Genomic DNA, 21,540 nt, shown 5'->3' with positions numbered 1-21,540 from the left:
GTCTTTTCATCTTAACTCACAGTCATTATTTGTGGGGGGCTGCCTTTTCCTTTGGGGTATTTCTCTGAGGCAAGGTAGGCTTATTTTCTATCTTCAGGCTAGCTAGTTTCTCAGGCTGTGCCGAGTTGCATAGGGAGCGTTAGGCGCAATCCACGGCTGCCTCTAGTGTGGTTGGAGAGGATTAGGGATTGCGGTCAGCAGAGTTCCCACGTCTCAGAGCTCATTCTATGTTTTTGGATTATTGTCAGATCACTGTATGTGTTCTGACTTCTATGTCCATTGTGGTACTGAATTACCTTATCATAACACAGTTCATCTGATTTTTCCTTTTGCTAATGTGCGACCCTCCTTTGAGATGATGCAGCTATCTTCCTTAAATGTAACTTCATTACCTTGTTTTGTGAGCTTTTTCACAGATAATAGATTACTTTCAAGACTAGGCACATATAGTACATCTTTTACATGGATCCTTCTACTTTGTGTTGCAGAGATGTTACAATCAATATAACCATCTCCTAAGCATTCTGAGTTCATGCACTGACCGTTTGCCATTATCACTTTCTCTGACTTATTTTGGTTAAGCTTAGTAAAGAAGTCTCTGTGATTGGTCATGTGACTGGTTGCACCAGAATCTATACACCATGCATGCTTTGATTAAAATACATTGACTGATGTGAATGCAGCTTCAGTATTTGTCGAATCATTGTTTCTAGATACAGCACTCTTAACTCTCTGTTGGCTGTTTTGCTTTTTCAGCTGATTCATTTTAGCTTTCCAGACTCTGCATTCAGCTTTTAAATGACCTGGCTTCTTGCATACAAAACATTCACGTATCTCTTTAGGGTGGTTTCTGCTGGTGGGCACATCATGTGTTTGTAAAGCAGTTTCCTTGTTACACATCTTGCTGCTCACATTTTCTGCCTTTCTCTTATATTCATCTACAAGCTTTCCTCTGACATATTCCAATGTCAGCTCATCATCTGGGTGTGCATCTAGTGCACTTACAAGCGTGTCATAGCTTTCTGGGAGACCACTAAGTAATAGTGCTGCTACATGGAAGTCCTTAAAATCTTCCCCAATGCCCCGCAGGTGCTCTACGGTCTCCAGAGTATTTCTAATGTAGTCCTGCATGTCCTGGTCATTGTGTAGCTTAGACTGATACAGCTTTCTCATAGAGTTTATTACTTAAATTTATTCTCTCATGTACTTTCTGCAACTGCTCCCACATTTCCTTTGCAGATTCACACTTACACACATGCACAATCTGATCATCCTCTATACTGAGTGATATGGTGCTCTGTGCTTTCTGATCCATTTCTAGCCATTCCTGTGGTACTGGGTCAGGCTTAGGGTCCTGAGTGTATTTCCACGTACCTTCTCTTATCAGCAGCATCTTCAACTTGAATTTGCAGGATTGGTAGTTCTGGTTATTCAGGCTTGGCACTGTAAACTTTGTTGAGTTGCTGCTGGCGGCCATTTTACTTCTTCTCAGTTTGCTGTTGTCTTTCTATCTCTGTGTTCTGGAGGTTTGGGATTGCTTTGACTCCTGGGCCCATAACCTGTTAGCAGCGGGTTAATCAGCGTGATGTCCACAACGAGCAACAGAGAATGTTCATTTATTAAGAATCAAGAACATCCAGCTTACAACATGAGAACAGGATCAATCTGGTTTCTGAGAGAGATAGAGAGAGCTGCTGTGACCTTCAGCTTCAGCTGCACACACAAGAATGTGCTCAGAAAGAAAAGGGGAGGAGGAACATCCTGTCTGTAAATGAGGACTTTTTTTTTAACTTTGTTGACATGTGAACAATATGCATGCAGATATATAAATCACATCATATTAAATAAACAATAGTTGTTGCAATACATACAGATCAATATGCATTAGGCCAACACATTTACTTTTTGATATTCTAATTTTGTGAGAAGGACCTGCATGTTACAGTCCTGTGTGTACAAGTACATTTACTGCATTAAGTAAGTAATCATCAACTTCTATATTACCTCATGTTACTGTGTATTGCAAACTTTCTATATTTTATGCACTGTACAGTTATATATTCTGAAATACTCCTGTTATTGCATCTTATAGTTCCACCTTCTCCTGTCACAATCTTCAATCAATAAAAGAAATTTTCAACTTTATAGCCTCTTTTTCTTAAAGAAGACTGGGGTTTAGCTACATGTCTCATTACACACTGTGTTAACGTGTATGAGGACAGAATAGGTACTATAATACAAGGGTATAGGAACAGTACTATAACATATGGCATTACTATAATTCCACGGGGGTATGGGCAGTACTAAAATACATGGCGATAGGAGCTGTACTAAAATTCATGGGGATAGGAGTGTTACTATAATAAATGAGATAGGAGTGCTACTATAATAAATGGGATAAGAGTGGTATGATAATACATGAGATAGGAGTGGGGGAGATACGGTACATGGGGATAGGAGTGATACTATAATGCTTTGGATAGAAGCAATACTATAATACATGGGATAGGACCCGTATGGTAATCCATGACATTGGAGCAGTACTATAATATATGGTATAGGAGCGTTACTATAATAAATGGGATAGGACGCGTATGCTAATCCATGACATTGGAGCAGTACTATAATATGTGGGGATAGAAGCATTACTATAATAAATGGGATAGGAGCCATGCGATAATTCATGACATTGGAACGTTACCATAATATATTGGGATAGGAGTGGTACTAAAGTACATGGGGATAAGAGCAATACAAAAATACACGTGGATAGGAGTGGTGTTAAAATACATGGAATAGAAGTGATATTATAATACATGAGGACAGGAACAATACTATGATATAGAGGGATAGCAACCAGCAGAGAGAGAAAAGATTGTGAAGGTGGGAATAGGTTGGTGATGGAACAGACTTATATGGGAGTGGGCAGGCAAAGGGAGCAGATCAGACATTCTAATAGAGGATAATATAGAGGAAGAGGTAACAGCTACATTGGCATTATGGATGCAATGGGCACAATTTAGATGATGTGTGCTGTATGGTAAAGGATGAGGAGGACATGATTGAAGTTATTAGGGTTTACTCATATGAGCGTATAAATTGAATGAGTGCTATACAATGTTTTAGCATAGCACTTGGACCGATGTTATTTTATAGCAGTGGAGATCTGCATTTTTTTCTCATGCCAACTTGCGGAATGGTGCAAGTGGATTGGCTAATCGGTTGATACACATTCATACAAGTCTATGGGTGCTTGGAAAAACATTGGACTGCACTTGGATATCATCCAAGTGCAGTCCATTTTAGCAGACTCAAACAATGGAGAAGATGGAGAAATTATGTTCTCCATCTTCTCCACACCTTTGTTCATGTGAGAGAAATAGATCACACAAAGCTGACACTCAAATGATCATGTGACCCCAGACCTAGAGTTACAATTCAATACTACATGATAGTGTAGGCACATTTTTATGATAGCACATCACATTATAATCTGTCAAACAACCAATGATCATGAGAACAAAGGAGCAGCAGCAGTCATCAGAATGTCAATTTCTCCATTGTATTAGTTACAAACACAGCTTCCCTCTTGTCTCATAGATAGACATTTTTCAAGCTATTATTATTGTTACATTATACTTGAACTCAGATGTACGATTTGCAAATTGCTAGATTATATCACCTCATTTAATATAAATATCATCAATGAATATCGAGACTGAACAATTATATTTTTTGAAAATCTGAAAGTGCTTCTCTATGTATGATGAATTCGCTATCAACAAAATAAGCTAAAAAAATGAACATTAAAAAGTTCAAGCTCGAGGCTTATACAAGGAATAGAACATTATTTCCTTTTTTTGTATTTAGACTGTGATATAATGTTTCTTTTGTGGGAGATAAGATAATTCAAATGAAAGCGGCAGACTGGCTGGTCTCATTTTCACCCCATTAAGAATTTACTCTTACCATATACGTATTGCTGCGGGTGGTGTTTCATCCACTTATGAGTTCTATTCAGAATAGATATAATTGACTTCTTGCTCTACTGAAACTTTTGTACGGTCTATGCATCTTTTTAAATAAAAAATGAGGATCTGTACTTTTTTTTTACTTCCTCCTGTGTTGCTGGGAAGTATTGTAACATATTACATAGTAACATAGTAACATAGTTAGTAAGGCCGAAAAAAGACATTTGTCCATCCAGTTCAGCCTATATTCCATCATAATAAATCCCCAGATCTACGTCCTTCTACAGAACCTAATAATTGTATGATACAATATTGTTCTGCTCCAGGAAGACATCCAGGCCTCTCTTGAACCCCTCGACTGAGTTCGCCATCACCACCTCCTCAGGCAAGCAATTCCAGATTCTCACTGCCCTAACAGTAAAGAATCCTCTTCTATGTTGGTGGAAAAACCTTCTCTCCTCCAGACGCAAAGAATGCCCCCTTGTACCCGTCACCTTCCTTGGTATAAACAGATCCTCAGCGAGATATTTGTATTGTCCCCTTATATACTTATACATGGTTATTAGATCGCCCCTCAGTCGTCTTTTTTCTAGACTAAATAATCCTAATTTCGCTAATCTATCTGGGTATTGTAGTTCTCCCATCCCCTTTATTAATTTTGTTGCCCTCCTTTGTACTCTCTCTAGTTCCATTATATCCTTCCTGAGCACCGGTGCCCAAAACTGGACACAGTACTCCATGTGCGGTCTAACTAGGGATTTGTACAGAGGCAGTATAATGCTCTCATCATGTGTATCCAGACCTCTTTTAATGCACCCCATGATCCTGTTTGCCTTGGCAGCTGCTGCCTGGCACTGGCTGCTCCAGGTAAGTTTATCATTAACTAGGATCCCCAAGTCCTTCTCCCTGTCAGATTTACCCAGTGGTTTCCCATTCAGTGTGTAATGGTGACATTGATTCCTTCTTCCCATGTGTATAACCTTACATTTATCATTGTTAAACCTCATCTGCCACCTTTCAGCCCAAGTTTTTCAACTTATCCAGATCCATCTGTAGCAGAATACTATCTTCTCTTGTATTAACTGCTTTACATAGTTTTGTATCATCTGCAAATATCGATATTTTACTGTGTAAACCTTCTACCAGATCATTAATGAATATGTTGAAGAGAACAGGTCCCAATACTGACCCCTGCGGTACCCCACTGGTCACAGCGACCCAGTTAGAGACTATACCATTTATAACCACCCTCTGCTTTCTATCACTAAGCCAGTTACTAACCCATTTACACACATTTTCCCCCAGACCAAGCATTCTCATTTTGTGTACCAACCTCTTGTGCGGCACGGTATCAAACGCTTTGGAAAAATCGAGATATACCACGTCCAATGACTCACCGTGGTCCAGTCTATAGCTTACCTCTTCATAAAAACTGATTAGATTGGTTTGACAGGAGCGATTTCTCATAAACCCATGCTGATATGGAGTTAAACAGTTATTCTCATTGAGATAATCCAGAATAACATCCCTCAGAAACCCTTCAAATATTTTACCAACAATAGAGGTTAGACTTACTGGCCTATAATTTCCAGGTTCACTTTTAGAGCCCTTTTTGAATATTGGCACCACATTTGCTATGCGCCAGTCCTGCGGAACAGACCCTGTCGCTATAGAGTCACTAAAAATAAGAAATAATGGTTTATCTATTACATTACTTAGTTCTCTTAGTACTCGTGGGTGTATGCCATCCGGACCCGGAGATTTATCTATTTTAATCTTATTTAGCCGGTTTCGCACCTCTTCTTGGGTTAGATTGGTGACCCTTAGTATAGGGTTTTCATTGTTTCTTGGGATTTCACCTAGCATTTCATTTTCCACCGTGAATACCGTGGAATATTGCTCTGAAGAACACTGAAGTTCATTTTTTAAATAAATGTCTTAATTCCCTACTGCTTCATTTGTATGGCTTACAGTTGTAATTAATGGTAACAAATGCCAAATAAACCGTATTATCCTGTATCAACTGAGCCAATGCATAGTCTTCTGCTTTAGACATGTTATATTTTTCAATACATTTATAGCAATGACTTACGTGTTATTTACTGACCTTACCAAAGACGGGTGGAAATCTAATTAATTTAGTATAAAATAAATGAAAGTGTACTTCATATTACTATATTAAATTTATTGATTTAAATTTTTATAGTTTTGCAAATCGTGAGAGCAAAATGTTTGCACATTAATTTCAGTGAATCCATGTGTCTTTATTTTTAAGAGTGAAAATACATTTAAAAGAAGGTATACCGTATTTTTCTCTTTGGAAGACGCACTTTATTTCCCCCAAATTTGGGGGGGGAAATGGGGGTGCGCCTTACAAAGCAGATATACCAGTTATGGTTACAGGCCTGGATGAGGGGGTGTCCGCCACGGCTGCCGCGGTTGTCTGCCGCTGCTGCCGCGGTTGTCCGCTGCCACCCAGGATGATGCTGGAGTCTCTGGTGCTCTGGGGGGGCTCTGGCGACATTTTGTGAAAGGCCAGAGCCCCCCGGCAGTTGGTCTAGGCTTTCCTGTGCGACAGATTTCGGGAAAATGGCTGCCGGAATCTCAGGAGATGAGATTTCAGCGCTGAGATCTCATCTCTCGAGATCTTGGTCCCAAGATCTCCATCTGCGCATGCGCCACCTCCCAGTGGCCATTTTCCCAAAGTCCACCGCACAGGAAAGCATGGACGAACTGCTGGGGGGCTCTGGCCTTTCTCAAAATGTTGGCAGAGCCCCCCGCAGCACCGGAGACACCCCCACAGCACCGGAGGCACCCTTGGAGCACCAGAGACACCCCTGCAGCACCGGAGCCGGAGCCCCCCCCCCGCAGCACAGGACACCTGCACACCCCCTCATCTCAGTCTGCAGCAACACTTCATTCCTGTGTCCAGCATCGACCCTGATCCACTGCAGCCACAACCCCCGGTAAGCAATAAGATGCATGGATTATAAGAAGTACCACCAATTTATTTAAAAGTTTTTTTCCTATTTTTCTCCTCAAAATTAGGGGTGCGTCTTATAATGCGGAGCGTCTTACAAAGCGAAAAATACGGTAATCAGAAAAATACTTATTGTTTAAATCAGACTCTTGTGTTACATATAGTAAAAAAAAATGGAAAGGTGTATATATATATATATATATATATATATATATATATAGACTGTAACTACTTTCAGGAACAGTTTTCATGAGTTTTCTTATCATTAGAGGCAGGATTCAATAATAAGTAAAACCTCTGAGCACAGCTGATAACCAAGGATCCAGCAATCACATTAGGGGTTGTCACAACTGTCCCTGCTCCTCCCCCCCTCCTCACAATGACCTTTGCACTCGCTCATTAGACATTTCATAACAAATAATAAGTTTGGGATCTGACTATTATGGCTAATTGTTAATTTGGCAAAAACATGGCAGTATGAGTATAAAAAGCCACAGTGGCAAAGACGTCTCGAGTATCAACTCACATCTGTGGATCTACAGTAAAGACCATTTAAGGTAGCAGTATGCACTGAAAAAAATCACTACTTTTTTGTGTATGTTCTTACTGGATTGTAATTTTGCACTTTATCAAATAAAAATATTTCTGTTTTTTAAAACACATTTTGTTGGGTGTTTCAATTTACAATAGATTTTAGAGTGTGAGACTTCGCTAACACACCGAACTGGAACAGTACTTGCTATGTTATCTGTTGATTTTTTGGAAAAGACACTCTAGCTACCCATACTTTGATATGTCAAATGCCAAGTCCTTTGCTTTCTTACTCAATCATTTTGAATTTACTGTTACTAAGATCACAGCTCTCTTATACAATCACCATCTTATTACATTCATGAGTCCTGATGGAATCTATATATATAATTGTCTAAGGGTTTTTCCGTCTGTCTGTCTGTCTGTCTGTCTTTCTGTCTGTCGGTCTGTCTGTCTGTCCTGGAAATCCCGCGTCTCTGATTGGTCGAGGCCTGGCGGCCTCGACCAATCAGCGACGGGCACAGCGACGATGATGTCATAAAGGACGTAGATATCCCGCGTCTGATTGGTCGAGGCCACCAGGCCTCGACCAATCAGCAACGGGCACAGTATCGACGTAGATGTCATAATGGTTGCCATGGCGCCGATGATGTCATAAAGGTTGCCTCGACCAATCAGCGACGGGCACAGTCTGCCGCGAATTCTGGAATCATCATTGTCCATATACTACGGGGACATGCATATTCTAGAATACCCGATGCGTTAGAATCGGGCCACAATCTAGTATAAGTATAAATGGCCATCCGCTAAAGAATACAATATCTTATCACTCTCATACACAAATCTCTCCACAGTGCTGCACCTTCACCACCACTCTACATCTCGTCCCTCATCTCTGTCTATCATCCTACTCATGCTCTCCTTTCCACTAATGACCTCCATCATATCTGTCTATCCTCCTACCCATGCTCTCCTTTCCACTAATGACCTCCATCATATCTGTCTATCCTCCTACCCATGCTCTCCTTTCCGCTAATGACCTCCATGATATCTGTCTATCCTCCTACCCATGCTCTCCTTTCCACTAGTGACCTCCATTATATCTGTCTAACAACTTATCCATTCTCTCCTTTCCACTAATAACCTAAGACTAACTTTCTCAAAAATCCACCCCTCCCACTCCAGTCACCAAGACTTCTCTCGTGCTCCGCCAATTCTCTAGAATGAATTACCCTGAACAATTCAATTAATTCCCAATCTCCACATTTTTAAGCATGACACAAAAAATCTATTTCTTTAGACTGGCTTACTACCTCATCTCACTTATCTAACTATCCCCTTATTGCCCTTCCAACTTTTCCTCAGAATCATGCCCCTCATATTGTCTGTTCACTACCCATGCACTTAAAAGCCATCTGTATCTGTACTTTTAAACATTCCGGCTGGTAACCGATTCATGCACCGTTATTTGAATACCCTATTTATTATATTGATGGCTGGACTATACAATACAAGCACTTTTTAACATTTAGTTTTCATGCCCTCCTTATTTTCTGATAGATTGTAAGCTTGCGAGCAGGGCCCGCACTCCTCTTCGTATCTGTTGAATTATGTGTTGCTTTGCTATTTCTTATCTTGCTTGTACATATCCCAACTGGATTGTAAAGTGCTGTAGAATATGTTGGCGCCATAAAAATATTTTTTGGTATTATTAATTATTAAGTGACTAGATTGTGGCCCGATTCTAACGCATCGGGTATTCTAGAATATGCATGTCCCCGTAGTATATGGACAATGATGATTCCAGAATTCGCGGCAGACTGTGCCCGTCGCTGATTGGTCGAGGCAACCTTTATGACATCATCATCGCCATGGCAACCATTATGACATCATCGTCGCTGTGCCCGTTGCTGATTGGTCGAGGCCTGGCGGCCTCGACCAATCAGAGACACGGGATGTCTATGTCCTTTATTACATCATCGTCGCTGTGCCCGTCGCTGATTGGTCGAGGCCTGGCAGCCTCGACCAATCAGAGACGCGGGATTTCTAAGTCGATACTGTGCCCGTCGCTGATTGGTCGAGGCCTGGCAGCATCAACCAATCAGGGATGTGGGATTTCCAGGACAGACAGACAGAAAGACAGACAGACAGACAGACGGAAAAACCCTTAGACAATTATATATATAGATGTTTAAGTCCTTGGCCCAGTAAAGTAGCCATGAGTGGTAATTATACATCATTAAAGTTGAACGTTGCAGGTCAATAAAACAATCAACTAGACCATTTCCCTGATCTCCAGGCTTCATATGGAAAAGTATTATGCATGGATAACAGACTCCAACATTAGAGAAGAGAGTACATTTCCCCCCAAAAGCAATACATTTTTCATTCTCTTTAATACTTGTTGTCTTTTCTTATTATTACACAAAACACTTGTATGTACAATGTTGTACTATGATCAAATTTATAACTTGTTTCAGCTACTCATTTTCACAATAATATTACAATTATGGAATCCACAGATTCCAAAAGAACTAAATTACAAAGTAATAATAAAACAAAATTGTGTTTCCTAAAAGATGCTCCTAGTTGGTTCTATCTTCTCTAGGCTAGCACAGTTTATGTTCAAGCCAGGCAGGAGAAACAGATTATTTACTAGTAAGAAAAAAAGACGTAAAGTGCTTATAATATAAGTATAAAACTTTGTATAATCTAGCAATAAAGTCCCACTGGGGCAATCATGAAATGCACTTGTGACCGAGATACTTGAAAGTTGTTTTCTGTAACACTGACATCATTGCAACTTGAATGAACAGGTCATCGCATCTCATTCAGCCTCAATGATTGCTTATCTTTTTCTTGTAAAGCTACTAAGTCAATTTTTGGGATGCACTCTATCTGGAAAAGCTACAGTATCATCTCAAATATTGAATTCTAGCTTATGTTTGGTTTAAACATATCAAATAGTTCCACAATTCTTCCAAGCAAAAACTCAAACTGTAGCAATAATACATTGAAGAAGTAATAAGATCTTTTGGATTCAACAGTTTGACCTACTTAAAATGTTACTGATACATCACTCTGACAGTAATTTGCACTTAGTAATCAGGAGAAGGATATCAAATATGGACAAAAGTGAGAGTTTCTAGTTTTGTGCTTTAAGGGAAATATTTATTTTTGCCACAACCATAAAAACTGTATAAAAGTATACAGTTGTGGCCAAAAGTATTGACACCCTTGCAATTCTTTCAGATAATACTCAGTTTCTTCCTGAAAATGATTGCAAACACAAAATCTTTGTTATTATTATCTTCATTTAATTTGTCTAAAATTGAAAAAACACAAAAGAGAATGAAGCAAAAAGCAAAACATTGTTCATTTCACACAAAACTCCAAAAATGGGCCAGACAAAAGTATTGGCACCCTTAGCCTAATACTTAGTTGCACAACCTTTAGCCAAAACAATTGCGACCAACCACTTCCGGTAACCATCAATGAGTTTCTTACAATGCTCTGCTGGAATTTCAGACCATTCTTCTTTGGCAAACTGCTCCAGGTCCCTGTTATTTGAAGGGTGCCTTCTCCAAACTGCCATTTTTAGATCTCTCCAGTCCACAGGTATTCTATGGGATGCAGGTCAGGACTCATTGCTGGCCACCTTAGAGTCTCCAGTGCTTTCTCTCAAACCATTTTCTAGTGCTTTTTGAAGTGTGTTTTGGGTCATTGTCCTGCTGGAAAACCCATGACCTCTGAGGGAGACCCAGCTTTCTCACACTGGGCCCTACATTATGCTGCAAAATTTGTTGGTAGTCTTCAGACTTCATAATGCCATGCACACGGTAAAGCAGTCCAGTGCCAGAGGCAGCAAAGCAACCCCAAAACATCAGGGAACCTCTGACATGTTTGACTGTAGGGACCGTGTTCTTTTCTTTGAATGCCTCTTTTTTCATCTGTAAACTCTATGTTGATGCCTTTGCCCTAAAAGCTCTACTTTTGTCTCATCTGACCAGAGAACATTCTTCCAAAATGTTTAGGCTTTTTCAGGTAAGTTTTGGCAAACTCCAGCCTGGCTTTTTTATGTCTCGGGGCAAGAAGTGGGGTCTTCCTGGGTCTCCTACCATACAGTCCCTTTTCATTCAGACGCCGATGGATAGTACGGGTTGACACTGTTGTACCCTCGGACTGCAAGGCAGCTTGAACTTGTTTGGATGTTAGACGAGGTTCTTTATCCAACATCCGCACAATCTTGCGTTGAAATCTCTTGTCAATTTTTCTTTTCTATCCTCATCTAGGGAGGTTAGCCACAGTGCCATGGGCTTTAAACTTCTTCATGATACTGTGCACGGTAGACCCAGGAACATTCAGGTCTTTGGATATGGACTTGTAGCCTTGAGATTGCTCATGCTTCCTCACAATTTGGTTTCTTAAGTCCTCCGACAGTTGTTTGGTCTTCTTTCTCTATGCTCAATGTGGTACACACAAGGACACAGGACAGAGGTTGAGTTAATTTTAATCCATATCAACTTAGGGTTGTGCAAAACGGATCGGACAAATTAAAAAATCACAGACTTTCGGCAAAGTCGGGTTTCATGAAACCCGACCCGATCCTAGTGTGGGATCGGCCATGAGGTCAGCGATCTGCGTGCTAAAGTCGCGTTTCATATGACGCTTTCAGCGCCATTTTTCAGCCAATGAAGGAGGACGCAGAGTGAGGGCAGCGTGATGACATAGGTCTCGGTCCCCACCATCTTAGAGAAGGGCATGAGAGTGATTGGATTGCTTTCTGCGGCGTCACAGGGGCTATAAAGGGGCATGCACGCCGACAGCCATCTTACTTCTGCCGATCTTAGCATAGAGGTTGCTGCAGCTTCATCAGAAGAAGGGATATAGTTAGGGAGGAAAGATTAACCCCCAAACTGCTTGTGCTGTAGCGATTTCCACTGTCCAACACCACCATTTTTTTGCAGGGACAGTGGAGGCTATATTTTTGTGCATCAGCTCTGAAGCTTATTAGGCTGCCTTACAAGGCTCCCTGATAGCTGCATTGCTGTTTGTACACACTACTGTGCAACCCAACTGCTTTTTTAAAAGCAAAAATCCTGTTGCTCCTTTCTGCACAGTTATCTTGTTTATTTGTCCACACTTTTGTGTGCAGCAGTTCTTTTTATTGCTGCCATACTTGTCCTGAGATCATTGTAGGGAGATTGAAATTGTACTACAGTCCTTGTGTTTTTTTCATATATTTTCCAGCCACTTTCTGCCACTTACATTATGTTGTTTTATACACTGGGCCTGAGTTTTGGTTCAGTCTCCCCAAAAAAAAGGAAGATTCAAATTCTCACAAAGTGGATATACTTCGGTCTTGTTAGTTTGTCGTATATCAGCCAGCCACTTTCTGCCACTTACATTGTGTTGTTTTATGCAGAGGGCCTGAGTTTTGGTTCAGTCTCCCCCCAAAAGAAGTGAGATTCAAATTCTCACAAAGTGGATATACTTCAGTCATGTTAGTTTGTCGAATGTCAGCCAGCCACTTTCTGCCACTTAGATTGCGTTGTTATATACACTGGGCCTGAGTTTTGGTTCAGTCTCCCCCAAAAAAGTCAGATTCAAATTCTCACAAAGTGGATATACTTCAGTCCTGTTAGTTTTTCGGATGTCAGCCAGCCACTTTCTGCCACTTAGATTGCGTTGTTATATACACTGGGCCTGAGTTTTGGTTCAGTCTCCCAAAAAATGGGAGATTCAAATTCTTACAAAGTGGATATACTTCAGTCCTGTTAGTTTGTTGTATATCAGCCAGCCACTTTCTGCCACTTATATTGTGTTGTTTTATGCACAGGGCCTGAGTTTTGGTTCAGTCTTCCCAAAAAAAGGGAGATTTAAATTCTCAACAAGTTTATATACACCTTCTACCTTGTTTTACAGTACCATATAATGGTTGTTATTTTGGTTAGATTTTCCAAAAAATGAGGAAGTCTGGTGGAAGAGCCCGTGGGCAGTGGTTGCCAGCTGGTACTGATGGTGGTGGTGGTGGTGGTGCATCTGGTGGTAGTGGCCAAAGCACAATAGCACCTAAGGCTGGATGTGTTGAGCCAGTGTCATCATCTGGCTACACAAGGCCTCAAAGGTTCCCTTATCTGGGAGTAGGAAAACAGCTTTTAAAGCAGGAGCAGCAGGAAAAAGTTTTGGCTTTCCTTGCTGACTCAGCCTCTAGCTCTTTTGCTTCCTCTTCAGAAAATTCCAAATATAAAAACAGCGAGTCGTCAGTGGATGCTCCCGGTCAGGAACAAGATGTTTCCTTGTTTACTTCACCCAAACCAAAAGTGAAGGATGCGTCAGGCGACACTACAGGTTACTCCATGGAGCTCTTTACACATACCGTGCCTGGGTTAGAAAGGGAAATTGTTAACTGCCCATTACAAGATGAATCGGACATGGAGTGCACTGATGCACAGCCACAGCTAGATTATTATATTATTATGCTGTTCCATTGACTCAGATCACTACATTGCCCTCGCAATGTACTGAGCCAGAATCTGACCCTGATGAGACTATGGTGCCCCGTCCCGAACACCATAGCACCTTACACGGTGACATAGAAGAAGGTGCACATGACATTGAAGAGGAGGTGATAGATGACCCAGTTGTTGACCCAGATTGGCAGCCATTGGGGGAAGAGGGTGCCACTGCCAGTAGCTCAGAAGCGGAGGAGGATGATCCGCAGCAGCCATCTACATCGCAACAGCTGTCATTTGGGAGGCCCGTATCAGGCCAAAAACATTTGTCAAAAACAGTTTTAGGACAGCGTGGCCATCCGGTGAAAGTAGCACAGCGTGCAATGCCTGAAACGGTATTCCATAGTAGGAAGAGTGTAGTGTGGCAATTTTTTAACCAAGATCCGAATGATCAGTCAAACGTTTTCCGTAAGAAATGCTCAAAGACCTTTAGCAGAAGAAAGAATCTTCAAAATTTAAATACAACGTGCATTCTTAGACATTTAACCAGCATGCACTTGCAAACCTGGACTAACTACCAAACTTCCTGTACCGTTGGTGCACCTGCTCAGAATGAAGGTAGTCAGGAACGCTACATTGCTTCCCTCACTGTAAGCCCACTGGTTAGGACACCACCACCAGCAGCAAATGTGGAGGTATCGTCGCAAGGCCAAAGCAGTTAGGGAATCACAAGGTTATTGGTAGGAAACACTGTATGTAGGCCAACATCAAGAATACCATAGTAACATAGTAACATAGTTAGTAAGGCCGAAAAAAGACATTTCTCCATCCAGTTCAGCCTATATTCCATCATAATAAATCCCCAGATCTACGTCCTTCTACAGAACCTAATAATTGTATGATACAATATTGTTCTGCTCCAGGAAGACATCCAGGCCCCTCTTGAACCCCTCGACTGAGTTCGCCATCACCACCTCCTCAGGCAAGCAATTCCAGATTCTCACTGCCCTAACAGTAAAGAATCCTCTTCTATGTTGGTGGAAAAACCTTCTCTCCTCCAGACGCAAAGAATGCCCCCTTGTGCCCGTCACCTTCCTTGGTATAAACAGATCCTCAGCGAGATATTTCTATTGTCCCCTTATATACTTATACATGGTTATTAGATCGCCCCTCAGTCGTCTTTTTTCTAGACTAAATAATCCTAATTTCGCTAATCTATCTGGGTATTGTAGTTCTCCCATCCCCTTTATTAATTTTGTTGCCCTCCTTTGTACTCTCTCTAGTTCCATTTTATCCTTCATGAGCACCGGTGCCCAAAACTGGACACAGTACTCCATGTGCGGTCTAACTAGGGATTTGTACAGAGGCAGTATAATGCTCTCATCATGTGTATCCAGACCTCTTTTAATGCACCCCATGATCCTGTTTGCCTTGGCAGCTGCTGCCTGGCACTGGCTGCTCCAGGTAAGTTTATCATTAACTAGGATCCCCAAGTCCTTCTCCCTGTCAGATTTACCCAGTGGTTTCCCATTCAGTGTGTAATGGTGATATTGATTCCTTCTTCCCATGTGTATAACCTTACATTTATCATTGTTAAACCTCATCTGCCACCTTTCAGCCCAAGTTTCCAACTTATCCAGATCCATCTGTAGCAGAATACTATCTTCTCTTGTATTAACTGCTTTACATAGTTTTGTATCATCTGCAAATATCGATTTTTTACTGTACAAAACCTTCTACCAGATCATTAATGAATATGTTGAAAAGAACAGGTCCCAATACTGACCCCTGCGGTACCCCACTGGTCACAGCGACCCAGTTAGAGACTATACCATTTATAACCACCCTCTGCTTTCTATCACTAAGCCAGTTACTAACCCATTTACACACATTTTCCCCCAGACCAAGCATTCTCATTTTGTGTACCAACCTCTTGTGCGGCACGGTATCAAACGCCAACGGTAACCATCACCAACCCTCTCTCAATCCGCCATGTTCACCACCACCACCACTACTTCCACCATATCCAGCTCTCCAGTCCAGCTCACCCTACAAGAGACTCTCGTTAGGAAAAGAAAGTACTCATCTTCTCATCCGCATACACAGGGTTTGAACGCCCACATTGCTATACTAATCTTTCAAAGACCTGATGGCCTACGCAGTACCACGCTATGACCTACCCAGCCGGCACTTCTTTGCGAGAAAAGCCATCCCAGCCCTCCACCAGCATGTCAAAGACCGCATTGTCCATGCACTGAGGCAATTAGTAAGTGGAAAGCTGCACCTCACAACAGATGCATGAACCAGTAGTCATGGCCAGGGACGATACATGTCCATCACGGCCCACAGGGTTAATGTGGTGGATGCAGGGACGACAGGGGACAGCCATAGTGGGACAGTTCTGCCTAGCCAACAGTCTATGAAACAGTTGGCTGTAGGCGTTCGCCACCCCTCCTCCTCCTCCTCCTCCAGAAGCAAAAGCTCATCCACAGAGCACAGTCGCACGACCACTCCATTCGTAGCTGCCAGTGTTGCACGCGAGGTGTCCCATTATTGAACAGCTAGTGGTAAGCGTCAGCAGGCTGTGTTACAAATGAAGTGTTAGGGTGACAACAGACACACCGCAGAAGTACTGGCCGAGTACTTGCAGCAACAAACTCAGTCATGGCTGGGCAGTGTACATCTTGAGTCAGGCAAGGTAGTCAGTGATAACGGAAGCAATTTTATGGCTGCCATAGCCTTTCAGAACTTAAACACATGCCTTGCCGGGCTCACACTTTGAACCTGGTGGTGCAGTGCTTACTCAAAAATTTACCGGAGTTAGCAGGCCTGCTCCTGAAGGTGCAAAGACTTTGCTCGCACATCCGCCAGTCTCCCGTACACTCCAGCCGTATGCTGAACCATCAACGATCGCTGAATCTTCCCCAGCACCGCCTAATAATCGACGTTGCAATAAGGTGGAACTCCACACTGCACATGGTTCCGAGGCTGTGCGAACATAGGCATGCTGTAATTAATTTGTGGGAGGATACACATACACAGGCAGGCACTTGGATGGCAGACATGGAGTTGTCTGGTGTGCAGTGGTCGAAGCTACAAGACATCTGTCAAGTCCTTCAGTGTTTTGAGGAATGCACACGGCTGATAAGTGCAGATGACGCCATCATAAGCATGAGCATCCCACTAATGCGTCTGCTGATGCAAAGTTTGACGCACATGAAGGAGCTGGCGTCTGCAGCCGAGGATGAGGGAAGCTTTGATGACAGTCAGCCATTGTCTGCTCTGGGAACTCTCATGGACGTGGTGGCAGACGAAGAAGAGGAGGAGGATGAAGGGGATGAATATTTATGGGAAGAGGATGCTTCTCAGGGGGCAATAGAAACTGGTGGCATTGCAAGGTCAGGTACAGGGTTTTTGCGGGACACAAGTGATGTTGATTTGCAAGAAAGTGCTCCTCAACCCAGCACAAGCAGTGAATTCACACCTGGAACATTGGCCCACATGACTGAGTATGCCTTGCGCATCCTAAAAAGGGACCCCCGCATTATCAAAATGATGACCGATGACGATTACTGATTGTCCTGCCTCCTGTATCCATGATATAAAGGAAAATTACAAAATATCATGCCACATGAGAACCTTGAGCAAATATTGACTACCAAACAAGCAACTCTTGTAGACCGTTTGGTTCAGGCATACAGTGATGGTGATGGTTCTCACACGAGCCGTAGGGGACAACATGGCAGAGGTGTTAGAGGTGCAAAAATCCAAACCTGGTTTTTTGACCAGGTTGTGGAGTGATTTTGCAATGACCGCTGACACGACAGGTACTGCTGCATCGATTCAAAGTGACAGGAGACAGCTTTTGTCCAGTATGGTTACGAACTACTTTTCCTCCCTTATCGGTGTTCTCCCTCACAGGTCATTCCCCTTTGATTACTGGGCATCTAAAATAGACACCTGTCCAATATAGAAAAATCAGCCGCACTCTTATGGTATATCTTTGCAAAAATGTGATGTATTTATTCACATGTGTTGAGACAAAATTTTCATATATATATACACACACAGCAGGGAGTATAAACGAAGTAGTAACGTTTCGACCCTGCCTCGGGTCTTTCTCAAACTGTAATCAAACACAAATAACAATTAGTGTTATATACATATGGGGTGCTTTACATAAAGACAAAACCAGATGAACATAATCATTATTTACAGAAAACTATATACAATAAGGATCCCATCTGAAAAGTATCTGTATGAGATAGCGCTGTCAAAATAGATAACCTACACAAGGTCCATTAGGGGTGCTGTCGCTAACATAAAGTTCTATTGTAGAGACTGGAAACAAGGTCCAGTCTGACCAGTGAAGGAGGTTGGTGACTCATCTGTTTTTTCTACCAGGATCCCACTACTTTTAATCTTGTATCTTCTCACAAGGAACCCTCTCTCCTCTTTATTTGCAGCCCTTAAAGGGACCACACTTCTTATTTTTCACACTATCTAGAAAACGCAGGTCAGTGCTTCTCCATATCATGTCCACCACTGGGTATAACGTTACTTAATTTTGTACCTATTTTGTCAGCTTCACTGGTCAGACTGGACCTTGTTTCCAGTCTCTACAATAGAACTTTATGTTAGCGACAGCACCCCTAATGGACCTTGTGTAGGTTATCTATTTTGACAGCGCTATCTCATACAGATACTTTTCAGATGGGATCCTTATTGTATATAGTTTTCTGTAAATAATGATTATGTTCATCTGGTTTTGTCTTTATGTAAAGCACCCCATATGTATATAACACTAATTGTTATTTGTGTTTGATTACAGTTTGAGAAAGACCCGAGGCAGGGTCGAAACGTTACTACTTCGTTTATACTCCCTGCTGTGTGTGTATATATATATGAAAATTTTGTCTCAACACATGTGAATAAATACATCACATTTTTGCAAAGATATACCATAAGAGTGCGGCTGATTTTTCTATATTGGACTTGTTGTTGGGTTTTTCCCAAGTACAGCCAGCACCAACCTAAGATAGCTGAGTGCGCTCCTTTTTTCTTAATAAAATAGACACCTGGCCTGAATTGGCAGAATATGCATTGCAGAAGCTCGCTTGCCCTGCTCCAAGTGTGCTATAAGAAAGAGTCTTCAGTGCTGCTAGTTTAATACTGACCGAAAAAAGGACACGTCTGGCTACCCAGAATGTTGATGATCTAAACTTCATTAAAATGAACCAATCATGGATTTCAAATAATTTTGCCCCACCTTCTCCTGCTGACTTGCAGCTTGCCTGAAAAATGTCTTGTTTAGTCCTGTTACCAATTTTGAACTGCATTTAGCCTACTTTATTATTTGGGCCTACTAACTGTGTCTGCCACTCATTACAGTTTTCCTCCACTGAACAAAACAATGCCGCCTGTTTAGTCCTGTTACCAATTTTGAACTGCATTTAGCCTACTTTATTATTTGGGCCTATATCTGTGTTTCCTCCTCATCCTGCCCATTGCCCAGCCACTGCTAGATGAGTCTGCTGGTACATAGACCCAGACCACTACATTCCCCTTGCACTCTACACAGCCAGAATCTGACCCTGCTGAAAGTTAGGTTCCCCTTCCCGCATACTATACCAACTTCCACGGGGACAAAGAGGAAGGGGCAGATGAAAGTGCAGGTTCCTTCATCAGGTGGGGGGGGCATAGTCATTGGCGACGTCACTGGCACAGGGCCCCTCATAGTACACATAAGTGTCTCTGCCAGTGGAAGGCGCCACCCGCCGTCAAACACACCGCCATACTATGAGGGGCCCTGTGCCAGTGCCAACGAGTGGGCCCCCCCCGCTTGCTCAGGATCACAGCACGTGCAAAGTTGAAATACTTACCTCTCCCTGCTCCACTGCCGTGACGTATTCCGCGTCTCCTGGGCCCACGAAAATCTTGAGCCAGCCCTTCCCCCCCACAACTTTAGCCAAATGACCCCCAGTTTTCAGTGCATAACTATTATTATAAAGTAAATTAAGATTGACAAGCTTAAGTAATAAGAATTGATGTTTTTGGCATTAAAATGGGCACTGTAGGTGTTTTCCTGTCCTCCACTCACTGCCGTCTTTGATTCCCCATTGACTTGCATTGGGTTTCGTGTTTCAGTCGGCCCCCGACTTTTCACAATAATCGGCTGATTTCACCCGACCCGACTTTTGACAAAGTCGGGTTTCGCGAAACCCGACTCGATCCAAAAAAGTAAAAGTCGCTCAACTCTATGTCAACTGGCTGCAAGTGTGATTTAGTTATTGCCAACACCTGTTAGGTGCCACAGGTAAGTTACAGGTGCTGTTAATTACACAAATTAGAGAAGCATCACATGATTTTTTCGAACAGTGACAATACTTTTGTCCACCCCCTTTTTTATGTTTGGTGTGGAATTATATCCAATTTGGCTTTAGGACAATTCTTTTTGTGTTTTTTCATTTAATTAAGACAAATTAAATGAAGATAATAATAACAAAGAATTTGTGTTTGCAATCATTTTCAGGAAGAAACTGAATATTATCTGACAGAATTTCAGGGATGTCAATACTTTTGACATCTATATATACAGTATATCTATCTGATATTGATATACCGTCCAGTTGCAAATTAGTAAAACAAAAAGTAAACTGACTGAACATTGAACTGCCCAACTGGGTAAAGTAGCCTTTTTATATATTCAAAATACAAAGTAGCATGATATGCACAAAATTAAGGTGCAAATCAAAATTTTGTGAATCCCAACTTGAGTTTTAGTCATCCAGTTTATGTGAGTGTGTATTTCATGATTACATTATTATACAGTACAATGAAAATTTACTGAAATAGACTGGGTGAAACCACTCAAACTTAGAATAAACAGTCTTAAAATTCGTCATGTCTCTCACAGTCATAAATACCGTATTTTTCTGACCATAAGACGCACTTTTTTTCCTCCAAATTTGGGAGGAAAGTGTGAGTGCGTCTTATGGTACGGATGTAGCATGTGGGGAGGGGGGCAGCAGTGAGTGGGATCGCACTGTTATCCCACTTCAGGATGTCCCAGCTGCCCAGAATCAGCACTGGAGAAACCATGTGCTCCCGATGATTAAGTGCAGTGAATATTCATTAGCGGCTCCCCGCCCACCTATCAGCTGAGCGGTGAGCCGGGAGCAGCAAATGCTTAAGCAGGGACACACATGGCTTCTCCAGCGCTGATTCCTGCAGCAGCTGGGCAGGTCTGTGTGTCCGGGGGAGAGGAGGCAGCAGCAGGGGCCAAGGGAGAGAGGAGATGGCTGCATACCTGCCTGCCATGCCTGGGCTGGACGCTGAGTTCTGTGCAGGAGGACCTGTGATGATGTCAGGAGTGGGCGGGCTGGAGCATCACATGGCAGCTCAGAGCCCTCCCTCTTCTTGACATCATCACAGGTCCTTCAGGCTCTCCAGTCTCCACTGCAGCTTCCTCATAACCTGTGCTATGGAAATGAAAGAGGGACTGCTCTGTGTACAGTAATGGGATGCTCCAGCTTTAACCTCACCATAGTGTGGCTGGCTGCCACATTTAAGAGGTTAGTCTTTACAAAACACAATAAAGCAC

General features: G+C 42.2%; 1 long non-coding RNA gene across 1 annotated transcript; it reads left to right on the top strand.

The window, feature by feature from the left end:
- The first annotated feature begins 18,348 nt into the window (after nucleotides 1–18,348).
- LOC138680812 (uncharacterized) lies at nucleotides 18,349–18,896 on the top strand. Its single transcript, XR_011321782.1, has 2 exons — nucleotides 18,349–18,453; nucleotides 18,769–18,896. It is a non-coding gene; the product is annotated as an uncharacterized lncRNA (long non-coding RNA).
- The last annotated feature ends 2,644 nt before the right edge of the window (nucleotides 18,897–21,540 follow it).

The sequence above is a fragment of the Ranitomeya imitator genome, chromosome 5 (assembly GCF_032444005.1).
Source record: "Ranitomeya imitator isolate aRanImi1 chromosome 5, aRanImi1.pri, whole genome shotgun sequence".
NCBI lineage: Eukaryota > Metazoa > Chordata > Amphibia > Anura > Dendrobatidae > Ranitomeya > Ranitomeya imitator.
Note: the sequence above shows the minus strand (reverse complement) of the source record. Positions and strands in the feature narration are given on the sequence as shown.